Source organism: Marmota marmota, unplaced genomic scaffold (assembly GCF_001458135.2).
Source record: "Marmota marmota marmota unplaced genomic scaffold, marMar, whole genome shotgun sequence".
Taxonomy (NCBI): Eukaryota; Metazoa; Chordata; class Mammalia; order Rodentia; family Sciuridae; genus Marmota; species Marmota marmota.
Window position 1 is genome coordinate 31,935,694 of NW_026000093.1, and position 14,705 is coordinate 31,950,398.

Here is a 14,705-nt window from a genome sequence, read left to right on the forward strand (position 1 = left end):
ATAGTAGAAAGAGTTGAGGCTATGAATACAGATCACCTAGTGGCCATTTATGTATATATAATTTAACTTAGTTCCTTAATTTCTTAAATGAGTAAGTACCAACTCACTAAAGGAGCCTAAATCTTTCTTTTATAAATACTTGAAAATGTATGAAAAACACCTACAAAAATATTGGTTACATTTTTCATTAAGTGGAAAGTATTACAGAAAACAACATTTTACATATTTTCTCCAAGTCATTTTATTTATAAATAGCAATGCTGATATTGAATTAGACTTGTAGAGTTTTGAGTTAATGCATAATTTCCTTGATGATCTCAAACACTCACCTACATGACCCCTTTTGTGTGCATTCTATGTGTGATTGAAAGGTAACAATAGCAAAGAGCAACAGCCCACACTTAACACCATATGAAATACAGTAGTGTAGGAGTAAAGTCAGCCATCTTTAGGCTCTATTTTAAACTGTCTACAAAACTACCATAGTAATTTGATTGTTTTAATCTCTGTTTTCTTTCTTACAGGACAAATTGGAAACCCTATATTCAACCACAGTTATGGCTGGGGGTGGGGAGGAGGTTTGGAGAAAATAAGAAATGAAGATACTGATAAAGGAAATGGAAAACATTCTAAGTATATAGGGTGCTATGCAGAGAATTTTCCTTCAATTGCTTGGATTCTAACAAGCAGAATTTTTGTGTTAATTAGGAGTTTCCTTCATTATATATGTTTGCAACTTACTTAAAATTCCTTACAATTCAATACTCATCAGGCATGGTGGTGCATGACTATAATCCCACGGATTTGGGAGACAAATGCAGGAGGATCACAAGTTTGAAAACAACCTGGGCAACTTAGTGAGAACCTGTTTCAAAATTAAAAAAAAATAAAAAGGGTTGGCAAACTCAGTGGTTAAATGACAAGTTATTGGCAATTTGACTTCAAATCCTTTGTGAAATTTTTTAAGTATGTTTAAGTATGTTTATTTATTTGGTTTGAGAAAATACTTATGTAGAGTATTTTTATCCCTTAGAGTCAAATATAAACCAACTTTGAGAAATTGAAGCTAAGATTTTTGAAATTAGTATTTTTGAAGCAAATAATATTTGCTGCATTTTTGGGGAGCAGCAAATAGATGACTCATATGCTATCTAAATGCAAAAAGATATGTTTGATTCCAAAATTCAAGGGCATGCAATCATGGTATTTAGTTTTTCAAAAAGGCTACATTAGATATTTCTAATAGAAAACTTGCACACTATTTAAATGCATGCCATTACAAACTTCCACATTTTCCTTTAAAGAACCATGAAACACTATTTGAATTCACCAGGTGTAATTTTCCAGACTTACACTGAACTTTAATGAATTTCAATATTATTGGTCTGTAAATTTCCTTAGATATTTTAAAAATATCAACTCTTTTGTGATTAACCTTGGTGTCACTGAGCAAATCTTTAAAAATTGCATTATTTGTTATTAAATTATTTTAAAGGGGCATTTTATGCATAGATATATGGATAAATAAAGCTGTAGAAAGGCAGATTCAAAAGGAGAATGAAACAAATGACTTACATAATGATTTTAAAGTCCAAGTGAAGTTTTTAAAGATTAATAAATACATGAAAGAGAAAGAATAGATACCTAAGGAAGTGGAAATAAGTCCTAAGAAATATATTATTCTAATGTTGAAAATGTTTAGCTTATTATCAATACACCAGAAAATGCTCATAATAATGAAGCAGAAGGTGAAGACATCACAGAGAATGTTGTTAAGGAAATAAATAAAACACATGAACTGAGCGCTTGATGAAGGCCAAAGATGTTAAGTTAATCATGTGTTCCCACCAGCCATATAAAGTGAGGTGGGGACCTGACACAGCCCATGAACTGCTACTCATTAATCATTTCAGATTAATTCTTATAAGAGTAGCATTGTTACTAGCAACATTGGTGGCTTTTTAAATTAATAGACTATTTCCTAGAGCAGCTCTAGGTACATAGAAAAAAAAAAAAAAAAGAAAGTACAAAGAATTCTCATGTACTCACCTCTCCCCACCCCATAGCTTTTTCTATTACTAAAATTTTGCACTGGCATATATGTTGTTACAACTGATGAACCGATTTGTTGCATTAGTTTTTTAACTGAAGTTCATAGTTTATATTAAGGTTTTCTATTAATGTTGTGATGTTTTTTGACTTTGACAAATGCATATCAGCATGTATCATCATTACAGGTTCATACAGAATATTTTCATGCCCCTAACAACCTCAGACTCTTCTCTTCTTTCTGTAACACCTAATCCCAGGCAAACTGATCATTTTACTCTATCCATAATGTTTTTCCTTTTTCAAAATGTCTTATAGTTGGAATCATACAGTAGTAGCCTTTTCCAACTTTGCTTCTTTCACTTAGAAGTATGCATATAAATTTCTTCTTTGTCTGTTATTGTTGATAGCTCAATAAAAGTATTTTATTGCTGAATAATATTCTAATAGATGGATATACCATTATTTGTTTATTCACTCACCTATTGAAAAATATCTTAGATGTTTCCAGTTTTGGAAACTATGGATAAAGCTGCTATAAACATCCTTGTGCAGATTTTTACATAGAAATAATTTTTGGATCAATTTGGATGAATATGAAGGAGCATAATTGCTGGATTGGATATGTTTAGCTTTGTTAAAAAAAAAAAAAAAACCTGCCAAACAATTATCCAAAGGGACTGTACGAATTTGCATCCCTACCAGCAATCAATGAGAGAGAGATCCTTTTGCTCCACAGCTTCACAAGCACTTGGTGTTCTCAGCATTCTGGATCGAAACCATCCTCATAGGTTATAGTGGTATCTCGCCGTTTTATTTGCAACTCTCTAGTGACATTGGAGGTTATGTGGCTTTTCGTATCTTATTCACCATCTGTATATTTGCTCTGGTGAACTGTCTATTCAGGTTTTTTCCCCTGCTTTTTAGCTGAGTTGTCTCTGTTTTTATTGATTTTTATAGTTGGTTTTAATATTCTGAATAGCAGACCTTATTCTGATATGCATTTTTTGACAAGTATCTTCTCTCACTTTGTGGTTTGTGTTTTGATGAGCTTAACAATGTTTTTCAGAGAGAAAAGAGAGGGAGAGAGAGAGTTCAACATATTGATTTCCTTTTTCATGAATGGTGCTTGGTGTTGTATCAAAAAAAATAATTGTTGCTGGGCATGGTGGTGCACGCCTGTACTCCCCATGGCTCCAAAGACTGAAGCGAGAGGATTGCAAGTTCAATGCCATCCTTGACAATTTAGCTAGGATATAAGCAACTTAGCATGACACTGTCGCTAAGTAAAATTTAAAAAAAAAATAAGGCTGGGTATTTTGCTCAGTGGTTAAGCAGCCCTGGGTTCAATTTCTAGTACTAAAAATAAAAAAGTAAAAAAGTCATCACTAACCTAAATTAACCTAAGTTGTTGTTTTCTAGATGGTTAGAGTGTTGCATTTTATATTTAAGTCTGTTGGCCACTTCAAGTTAATTTTGGGGAATGGTGTGATTTTCTACATGGTCTCTTGCTTTGTCCTATTTGTTTTGTTTTGTTTTGAATATGGCTGTCCAATTATTCTGGCATCATTTGTTGACAAGACTATTATTTCTCCACTGAATTATCAATTTTCTTAGCACCTTTATTTAAAAAAAATCTGTTGAATGTATTTTTTAAAAAATGATTATGATCTCTTTCTTATTTTATTGGTTTATTCACTCATTCTTTTGCCCAGACCACTGCATCTCAATTTCTGCAGCTTCATAGAAAGTCTTGAACAAGGGCAGTGTTAGTCCTCCTACTTTGTTCTCCTTCAATATTGTGTTAGATCTTCTGGGGTTTTTACAACTTCCAAAATGATCTTAAAAATATGTTTTTCAGTAGTCACAAATCAACTCTCAGGGATTTTAATTGGAGTTGCATTAGCTCTATGAACTAAGTTGGAAAGAACTGACATTTTAGCAATATTGAATCTTTCTATTCATGAACATGTAATCTCTCTCCATTTGCTTAGACATTGTTTGATTTCTTTCAGCACACCAGTTATGTAGACTTCCTCATGTAGAAATATTTATATGTACATATACTGATGGATTTATACCTAAGCAGTCTTTGTGTATGCATGCATGTATGTGTATATAATATTGTTAATATCATGGTAGTGTGTGTCAATTTCAAATTTCAATTGCTCATTATTACTATACAGAAAAGCCATTTACTTTGTATATTAACCTTGAATCCAGCAACATTGACATATTCAGATATATTTCCAGATATTTCTATAGGCTCTTTTATATGTATTTTTTTCTATATAAAAAATATATGATAAAAGTCAGCTGTTCCTTTTTCAATTCTTCCTCCCCAATATCTATACTTCCCCTCACTGCCTGCCCCCACCCATGTTTGTTTTCCTGTTAACATTAGCTAGGATTTCTAATGCAATGTTGAGTAGGAAATGTAGGAAAAATATCCTTTCTTGGGTTCCAAGTCATATGTGGAAATTATTTAGTTTCTTAGCAGGATGTTAGCTGTAGATATTTTGCACATATACTTTAAAAAATTGTAGAAGTTTTTCTCTATTGCTAGTTAGCAAATAGGTTTTTTTGTTTTTTTAAATCATGAATGGGTGTTGAACTTTGTCTAATGATTTTTTTTGCATTTACTTGTATGATCATAGAATTTTTCCAGTGCGTATTAAAGTCCCTTTATGCACATGGCAATGACTGAAATGAAAAAAAAAATAATATGCAAATAAACATGACAGTCTGATCTCTGTCCCTGATTTACTTCTATCCATGGAAACTGTACTATATACATAGTCTATATGTATCTAGGCATATACAAGCTACAACAGTAGGTAATTTCCTGGAAAATAAGCTAAATTAATATAAATATGCCAAAATTAAAAGAAAGTTATGTTTTATCTTTGATTAATTGTGTATTTTGAATTATGAATAAAATTTGATGAAAATAAGTTGACATGTCAATTCATGAGTCCAAACACTTCTCAAACTAGTATTAAATAACAATTACGCTTATTTCTTTCAGATGATTTACATTGATTCAGTGATCAAATTAAACTAAGTCAAAAATTATTTGACATAGACTATAAGTAGTCACTGTGGTGAGCAAAATGTAGATACACAGAAAATGTGGCCATTATCTTTGAGAAACTTGCACTTCATTTAGAGAAGTGATATGCAAATGAATCCATTACTGTTTAAATAATAAATGATTTTAATATCAGTAAACTAAATACAGAATAAATTAAATATCCTAAGGCAAAAACTAAAATAAATCAGAGAGGCAATATTATTTTAATTTTCAATGGAAGAAAGATCACTGGTATTGAAATTGATATCACTTACACCAATTAGTTTCAAATAACAGATATAACTATTTCATTCCCTGATGTCTTTTGTAGATCTCTCCATACCCCCCAATAAATTTTATATTCCATAATATTCACTGAAAATTCTTCACATATGACATTAAGACAACCTTTTGATCTTCATCTTTCAGTTCCAAGTCCTGCCTCTTCTACAGAACACCCTAACAACTGGACTAGTGATTTTTTTTACATAAAACTTTAACACAACTTCACATACTAGTAGCTTCAGTGAGCATGACCTAGCCCAAACTGCCAACAATAATTTTAAGAATTTACCTGAGAACAAAGTTAATCTCAACACCCACAAATAATATAGAATGTTTAAAAAGTGAGCTAAAATTGGCAAGAAAATACTTTATAAAAATCATCACTTGATATGTGAATTTAACCAGCCTAAATCCAATACTTCATTATTTAAGACTTCTAATTTTTCTTGAGAAAAATTTAAAAATAAGGAAATTTTTGTACTTTAATTCCCTGAATGCCATCCTGTGGATTAGAGAGAATTATGATTAATTCAAAAGTATACTAGTCCAGTGTTAATATCCAGTCCATCTTTAAAAATGAGATGCCTATTGTTTTATATCCTTAATGTCTTCTCTGAATTATCTCCTCTGAATTACTACTGCTTAAGATAATTTGAGAAGGTATTATTTATAAATACTTTAGAGATTAAAAGACATTAGAATATTAATCTTTGTAATCATTTTATATATTTTTCAATTTTCATTTAATTCTTGAGCTATTTTGCATACACACCACATTTGTGCAGCTGTTGTCTCCTTGATCTGTTGGGTAGGAAGAGTAGTTATGACAGCATTTTCTTTTAGATTAGAAGGCAATAGGTGTTTATCTTCACAACATTTATACAGAAATTCTTCAAAAGCTTTAAAATGGTAAATTGTGAATACTGTATTTTCTGTGAAGAAAAAAATTAAAATCAATGGAAACAAAATCTAACTCAAAATAATAGACAGAAAATAGAAGTTGACCCTCAATTGTTTTACTTTTGTCATACATGATCTAAATATGAATTCTTATATATAAATTAAAAATCAATTTAATGCCAGCAAATGAAATAAATTCAGTAGTTGCTATTAGGTGTGAATAAGAAAAAAATTCAGATGAAAATTTGTTTTAATATAGTCCTTAGATTTGCTGACAAAACTTAGTCAATTTCAGGGCAAAGGATTCAAATATTCTTTCCCTATAATATATCTAATTAATCAAGAATTAGGAAAAGTCTTAAAATTTTCAAGTCCATGATGTGTGGTGTTAGATTTCCTTCTTTCTTATTGATTCATGTTCTCTTACAAAACTATTTCATGTGGCTGGATTTTTGTTTATATTTCTAAAATATTCAAATGTTAGTTTACATATTGTAAACCAAGTTTCCTCCAAAGATATATATTCCTCTTTATACATAGTTTTGCAATTCTAGTCTGGTGAACTTATCACTTAGCCTCCAAGATTTCTAGCAGAGTTGTAGTACATATTCAGGTGAAATGTCAAGTCAAGATATAAATTATGAGGGAATTGATCATCTCACATTAACTTTTAAAGAATTCTTAACCATCATTTCATTATTTTTGACCTGAAAATTTGATAATAATGGTCATTATTCCTTCAAATAATACAAAATTAGATTGTATGTTATCTATAATTGAAGAAATAATAAAAATAACACTGTAGCCAAATTTATCCTTATTTAAATACATAGTATTTATAAAATGATTATTCCATTTTCAACTTCTTCACTGGACATTATTATTGCCTTTTTGGATTATGAACAATATCTCTTGAGTGCAAATAATTTTGCCTTCTCTATTCAGCTGGTCCTACAATTTCTTAAAATCCCAATTATTATTTATCCAATTATAAATGGTGCTAGTTTCGCAAATCCTGCAAAATCCAATTGCATTTGTCATTCTGCTATTTGCTTACTCAACTCCAAGTGTGTTTAGCTTGTGTCTAACTCCAGAGATTAAGTGGTACTATTGAATGCACAGTAACCTGATTCCAAGCCTGTGGTGAGCCGTTCTAATTAGACCATGGCCGCCATTAGAAGATGGCGCCGGCTTCCACTGTGGTCTGTGATAAACAACTCCTAATATGGAGAATTGGCACGCAATCCCTTACCACCCTATGAGAAAGGTCCACGTGGCAGCTTAAGATTGGTATGCTGGAGGCTTTATTAGGCTGTGCTTGGGCGCTCGGCGACGGGTCACTAGAAGATGATACATGAATCAAGGCCTGAATAAACTGCTGAAAGAAGAATCCTGTGTCATGTTTTGCCTTGCTGGCGAGGGGTCGCGGCACAAGCCAATCATGATAAGAGTATTTACCTTTGTAAGGAAATGATTTAGGGATGAAAAATCAATTCCATTGTGGTTGATGGAGCTTTAAATGAAATCTGCTGAAAAGTAGTGAAAACAAATAGATTTATTATATGCCAGTCATTGTTCCAATCATTTAACATATATTAACATATCCAGTTCTTACAACTCTGTGGATTGTCATTTCCATTAAATAGATTGGGAATTTGAGGCACAGAAATCTTTTATAACTTTCCCAACATGAATCAGCTACAAAGTAGGGAGCTCCATAGTTAATCTTCTCAAAGGTTGCACAATGTAGCCCTTTGATACAAGTGAGGAACAAACCAACATTGGCTTTGTGACTTGTAACCATTCTGTAAGAATATGCTACCTGGACAAACACAGCATCTCCCAACCATGAGCAGAGACCTCACCAACACATTCAATATGGGGAGTGGACAAAAGGGTCCTGGATTACATTGTCAAGACCCTGGGCCAACCTGGTCTACCCTGCTGCAGATAGTCTATTTATTGAGATAAAGTTTTATTTCTTGCAGTCCAACATTCCAAATTAATACAATCTCCATTGCAAGCTGACACTACCATCCTAACATTCCACTTTCTCTCCACACCTCTTGCCAACTAAATTATCCCATATCACAGCAAACAGTGAGTCACTCTCACTGGAACATCTAGTTCAAATGCCACTTATTCTTTGAAAGCTTCCCTAATGAGAGAGTTAAATACTCTTTCCTCTCTGTTTTCATACGTCTGTGTGAATATTTCAGACCTTATCAAAATAAACCTTTAATAAATCATTATCTAGGTACAACATAATGGCAAGGTCTCTGAGTTATTAATTATTATATTTCTCAGCATCAGGATCAAAGCTTAGAGTATAGTGAATATTCAATAACTGTATGGTGAATAAATTAAATTTTAATAGATAAAAATTCAATTAAAGTTATTTAAAATTCTGAGGTTCTTTGGAATTTATACTCTAATGCATTTAGGAAAACACCTACCAAATAATCTACAGATCGATTTTAACAGTTTTAAACAATGGTTTTTCTGCCTTTCAGGAAAATTCAATGAACTACATTTATTCCTTTGAAAATTATTTTAAAGTAACAATTAGGAATACAAAAAAAGTTTTATATTTTTGAAAATAGCCTAATTGACACTGGTTAGTGTATACAGTTGAAATCATGTTAAATTAAGATTTAAATAATATAAAATATTAAATAAGAATAATGTATTTGGAAGAAGTGTAAAAACTGGAACTGGTATTTTTGGCTAATTAAGATGATGTGCATGAATAACAACAAAAAACAAATTAAGAAACAAATGGAGGGGCTGGGATTGTGGCTCAGTGGTAGAGTGCTTGTCTAGCATGTGCGAGGCACTGGGTTCGATCCTCAGTACCACATATAAATAAGTAAATAAAATAAAGATCCATGAACAACTAATAAAAATATTTTTAAAAAGAAACAAATGGAGACTAATTTAGAGTAGTGGATAACATTTTTTAAAGCCCAATGAGTTCCCTGAAACATTTCAAAATATAGCTTGTCTAATTTTTTCAGGAATCTCTATAATGGTTTCAATAGTTGCTGAACCAATTTACATTCCAATTTCTCCTTAAGCTCGCTGAAAATTATGTTTTTTTTTAAATCATAGCCATTAAGAGATGTTAGGTGATACTTAATTCTAGTTTTGATGTACATTTTCCTGATAATAATAATGAGCTTCTTTTCATAATCTCTTGCCATTTTTACATCTACATCAGATAAATATCTACTAAATAATTTACTCAGTTTCTTTTGTTTGTTTGTTTGTATTGGTGATGATTGAGATAAACCCAGGGCCTCACAGCCTCACACATTTGCCTAGCAATGACTTTCCCACTAAACTAAATCTCCACTTTTATTTGCTAATTTTTTCATCAAGTTATTTATCATGGTGGTTTGCTATTGAATTGTAGGAGTCCCTTCCATATTTCAAAAATTAGCCTCTTATCAGACCCATGGTAAATTTAATTTGTCCCTATAGAAACCAGCAATCCCCTTTCTTATCAAATAACCAAAAGAATTGAAATCAGGATCTCCAAGATATATCTGCACACCCCTCATTCATTGCAGCATTATTTAAAATAGCCAAGATATGAAATCAACTTATGTTCAGTCATCAAATGAATAAAGAAAATGTGGTATAAGCTATAAAAAGGAATGTCACTTAGTCTTAAAAAATAAGGAAATTTTGTCAAGTGAGTCTACACGGACTGACCAGGAGGACATTAAGCTAAGTGAAATAATCAAGTCACAGAAGAATTAATATTACATGTTTCCATCTAACATGAAGTTTTCATAATAGTCAGATTCATAATACCAGAGAATAAATAGAGGTATCCTGGGCTGAAGAATGGTGGGACATGGGGAGTTGTTTTATAACTGGTATTTTCAGTCAAGCAAGATGAATATTTTCTTGAGATCTATTGCACAATATGACACCTGGCAAGGAACTGAACAGACACTTCTCAGAAGATGATATACAATAAATCAACAAATATATGAAAAAAATGTTCAACCTCTGTAGCAATTAGAGAAATGCAAATCAAAACTACTCTAAGATTTCATCTCACTCCAGTCATAATGGCAGCTATTAAGAACACAAATAACAATAAGTGTTGGTGAGGATGTGGGGAAAAAGGCACACTCATACATTGCCAGTGAGACTGCAGATTCATGCAGCCAATCTGGAAAGCAGTATGGATTTTATTTGGAAAACTGGGAATAATTGGACCCAGCTATCTCACTCCTGGGTCTATACCCAAGGGACTTAAAAACAGGATGCTACAGGGACACTGCCACATCAATGTTTATAGCAGCACAATTCATAATCGCTCAACTGTGAAACCAACCTAGATGCCCTTCAATAGATGAGTGGAGAAAGAAAATGTGGTACATACACACAGTGGAATATTACTCATCAATAAAAGAGAATAAAATCATGGCATTTTCAGGTAAATGGATGAAACTGGAGAATATAATGCTAAGTGAAATTAGCCAATCCCCCAAAACAAATGCCAAATGATTTATCCAACTTAAGGATGCTGATCCTTTCTCCTATTTTGTAGTTTTCTTTTTCATTGTTACTCTTCTTTGCAGTACAGAGATTATAATTGAACTCACACTTTTAAATAGATTTGAATTTTTATCTATGTAAATTTAATTAACTCTAGATAGGGCAATGGGGAAAGGAGGAGGGAATGGAAGGGAGGGGGCATAGAGGTAGGATGATGACAGAATTTGATGGTCATCATTACCCTAAGTACATGTAAGAAGACATGAAGGATATGACTCTACTTTGTGTATAACCAGAGATATAAAAAATTGTGCTCTGTGTAATATGAATTGTAAGGCATTCTGTTGCCATATATAACAAATCAAGATTTTTAAAAAGGCAATATGTAAATGAACATGTCATAATTTGTCTGTCTGAAGCCATTCAAGGAAGCTGTGGCATATAAATTGAAATAAATTTATTGATTGTAATGGTGATTTTATGGGATGAAAATAAATCATGAATTTTTCATGAAAAAAAATATGCCTGGGGCTAATGAAACAGTATTTTGCACTTCATAATTTGTCAAGGGCAATCTCATGTTAAGTGTTCTTTTCACAAAACAAACAAACAAACAAGCAACACAAAAAGCAAAACACAACAAAGCAATACAGCTCCGGAAGAATAGCCTGTGTCTGCCGTTTTGAGCGTGGTGGTGGTATCACAGGTCTAAACTCACCACATTATGAACATTAAATGTACAGCTCTTGTATATTAATTATACCTCAATAAAATTTAAAAGCATAGAAGAAATAAGCCTATCTTGCTAGTATAAGAAAACTGCTGCTACAAAAAAATAGCAGACTTTTGGTGGATCAGTGGAAATTTGTTCTAACTAGTCCATGTAAAGATAAAAAACTGTTCTAAGAAGAAGATCCAAATATATTACCACCAAAAAAGTTTGAATACTGAAGCTTTCATATGAATGGGTAATGAAGATCATGCATTGAGAATGTGCAATAGATGAATGAACAGAAAGAATAATCTTAAATCCAAAATGAATTAATTGGGGATAATTTCATTAGATCTTGAACATTCCCCAAATATCCATGTGTCGAAGGCTTGGTCCCTAGCTAGTGACATTAATAGGCAGGGTTGGTACCTTGAGGATTCGGGGCTGGCTTAGGATAAATACATTAATCCATCAGGGGTGTGACCTTGAACTGGATATTGAATTCCAGCCCCTTTGTGTCCCTTCCTTTCTTTGCTTCCTGGTTGACAAGGTGTCATGAACAAACCCCCTCTGCCACACACTCCACCAAAGGCCAAAAGTGACAAGGCAAAGTGACTATGGAATTAAACCCTTGAAACCATGAGTCAAAATAAACCTTTTCTCCTTTTAAAATGATTATCTCCAGTAATTTGTCATAGCAATATAAAGTTGACTTACACATGGGAGATAGAATGTGAGGGCACATAAAGAGGCCTGTGACTTAGGTAGGTGTAAATATAAGAAGAAATGACCTTCACATTTTACCTACCTCATATTCACTAATTACTGAATTCATTTTTTTCTCTTTTTTTATTAGCACTTTATAGTTTATATAACTGTGATTGTGGGGTTCATTTTGACATATTCATAATTGCATATAACAAAATTTGTTCTATTACATTCCCCAGAACTTTCCCATTCTCTCCCTTCCTCTTTTTTTTCTGACGCCTTACCTCTTCTCTACCGATATTCATCCTGTTGGTTTATTGTTTTAATTAGTGTTTTATAGTTTTACATAAGTGAATCTTTTGTAGTATGTTTATACACACACATAGAATAATTGGTTAATTTTCATTTCAGGGCTCCTTCCCTTTCCCATACCTCCCGCTCCCTCCCAGTCCCCCTCAATCTTTTTCCTCTACCCCACTGTTTTTCACTGTATTTTCATGAGATATCCTTTCATTTTAGTCCTTATTTCTCCCTACCTTTCACATATGAGGACAAAAATTCAACCCTTAACTCTCTGAGTCTGGCTTATTTCACTTAGCATGATGTTCTCCAGTTCCATCCATGTAACAGCAGATGACACAATTTCATTCTTTGTGGCTAAAACTTCTTCCTCTTTAGTATCTCTTTTCCTTCTTGCATTAACTGCTCCTGTCTCAAACAAACTGCCTTTTACTTCTTTGTATGTAACTTTGTATGACATTAGTTTTTTGTTTCTCTGTTTTTCCTTTTCTTTTTCCATTCTTTTTCTATCTGTGTTTCTAGCTCTATAGAGTTTAATAGCAATTTTTTATTATTTTTAATACTTAATTTCTGAGCCTGTTCATGACAATTACTCTCATTTTATACTTGGATTAGATGAAGTGTGAAAAACATTTTCAATCATTTGTTTTTTTTTTTTTTTTGAAGGTTTGTTAGTATATGGCTTCATTCTGAAGTGATTACCATTAATGGTAATCTTTTCTCAAATGTCCTGGATACTGGACATAGCAGCAGGTGCACATTAAGTAGGAGTATTGACACTTGGACATTCACCCCAAATGGCAATCATTGATGTCAGTCATCAAGAATGCAAATAACAGTAAATGCTGGCAGGATGTGAACAAAAAAGTTTGTTGGTGAGACTGCAAATTAGTACAACTTCTCTAGAAAGGAGTATGGAAATTTCTCTAAAGACTAATATGGGGAACTTGGTCGAGAGCAAGCAGATCACTAAATCTTCCCTTGTGTCATAGTCGAATAGATTATCATCCCAGCAGATGGGTAGAAATCCAAGCAATAGGGAAAACCAAGAGAATGTGTAATCCTGACTAATTTATAACACTTCAACAACTGACCCCACGGACAACACGGTGGAGAAATACCAGATAAAGAATTTAGAAAGTTGATAGTTAAAAGTTCTAAGGAATGAACTAACAAATAAATTGCAGAAAGTAAGAGAGTTCAATAAAGACAAACAGTTCTAAAAAGACAAACAGAAATCCTGCAAATGACTCAATAAATCAAATTAAAAATTCAGGAAAGATAAATAGATATATACCACATAGAAGACAGATTTTCAGGCCTCAGAGATAAAATATATAATCTTGAAAACACAGTCAACAATAAAGAAAAGTGATGGGCGTATTCAAGAAATCTTAAAAAAATATTTAAAAATCAAATATAAGGATCATTGACATAGAGGAAAGCAGCAAGATACAAACTAAGGTAATGCACCAACTTTTCAGTGAAATAATTCCTGAATTCTAATTACAAGTAATTCATTATTTCTTTGCTTCTTCAGATTTCATGTTCCTTCCTTGATGTGTCTTTAAGAAAATATTCTACTTTATCACAACCTTAATTCTTGGTTAAGCTTTCTTAATTCTGCTTTTAAGCCTCTTTAGATGGAATACGTTAGTAAAATAAATAGAGGCAGTAGGGTTATATATCTTTTAAAATAAAATTTAAGAAAGACAAACAAGATAAGATGCAAATTGATTAAGTGTTGATTAATTGGAAGAAGTTAATCTCTTCTAGGTCCTCAATGAATTATCATGGAGAATAGTTTCTCATTATTAATTTTTGTTTAATAAAGATTATAACATTTTTACATCAATATTTTAATTTAATATTTTTCTTTCTTCAAAAAAACAGAATGTTCCCATTGGAAAAGAAGATTTAGCATCCTATAATCCTGAATGTCCATTCCCTCTAATCTCAGTGAGCTGCTGAACTCTCCAGAAAGATTTTCTGTCCAAGTGCTTTACATTACAGTCAGGGTAGATGTAAAATTCTAAAACCTAGTGAGAATCAGTTACATTCTATCTGCAAGACTCCAAGAGACAATTTGATTCATGGTTTTAATGAATGTGGCTTTAATTAAATCTCAAATAAAATTGGTTGCTCTAGTTTTCTTTTACTCTT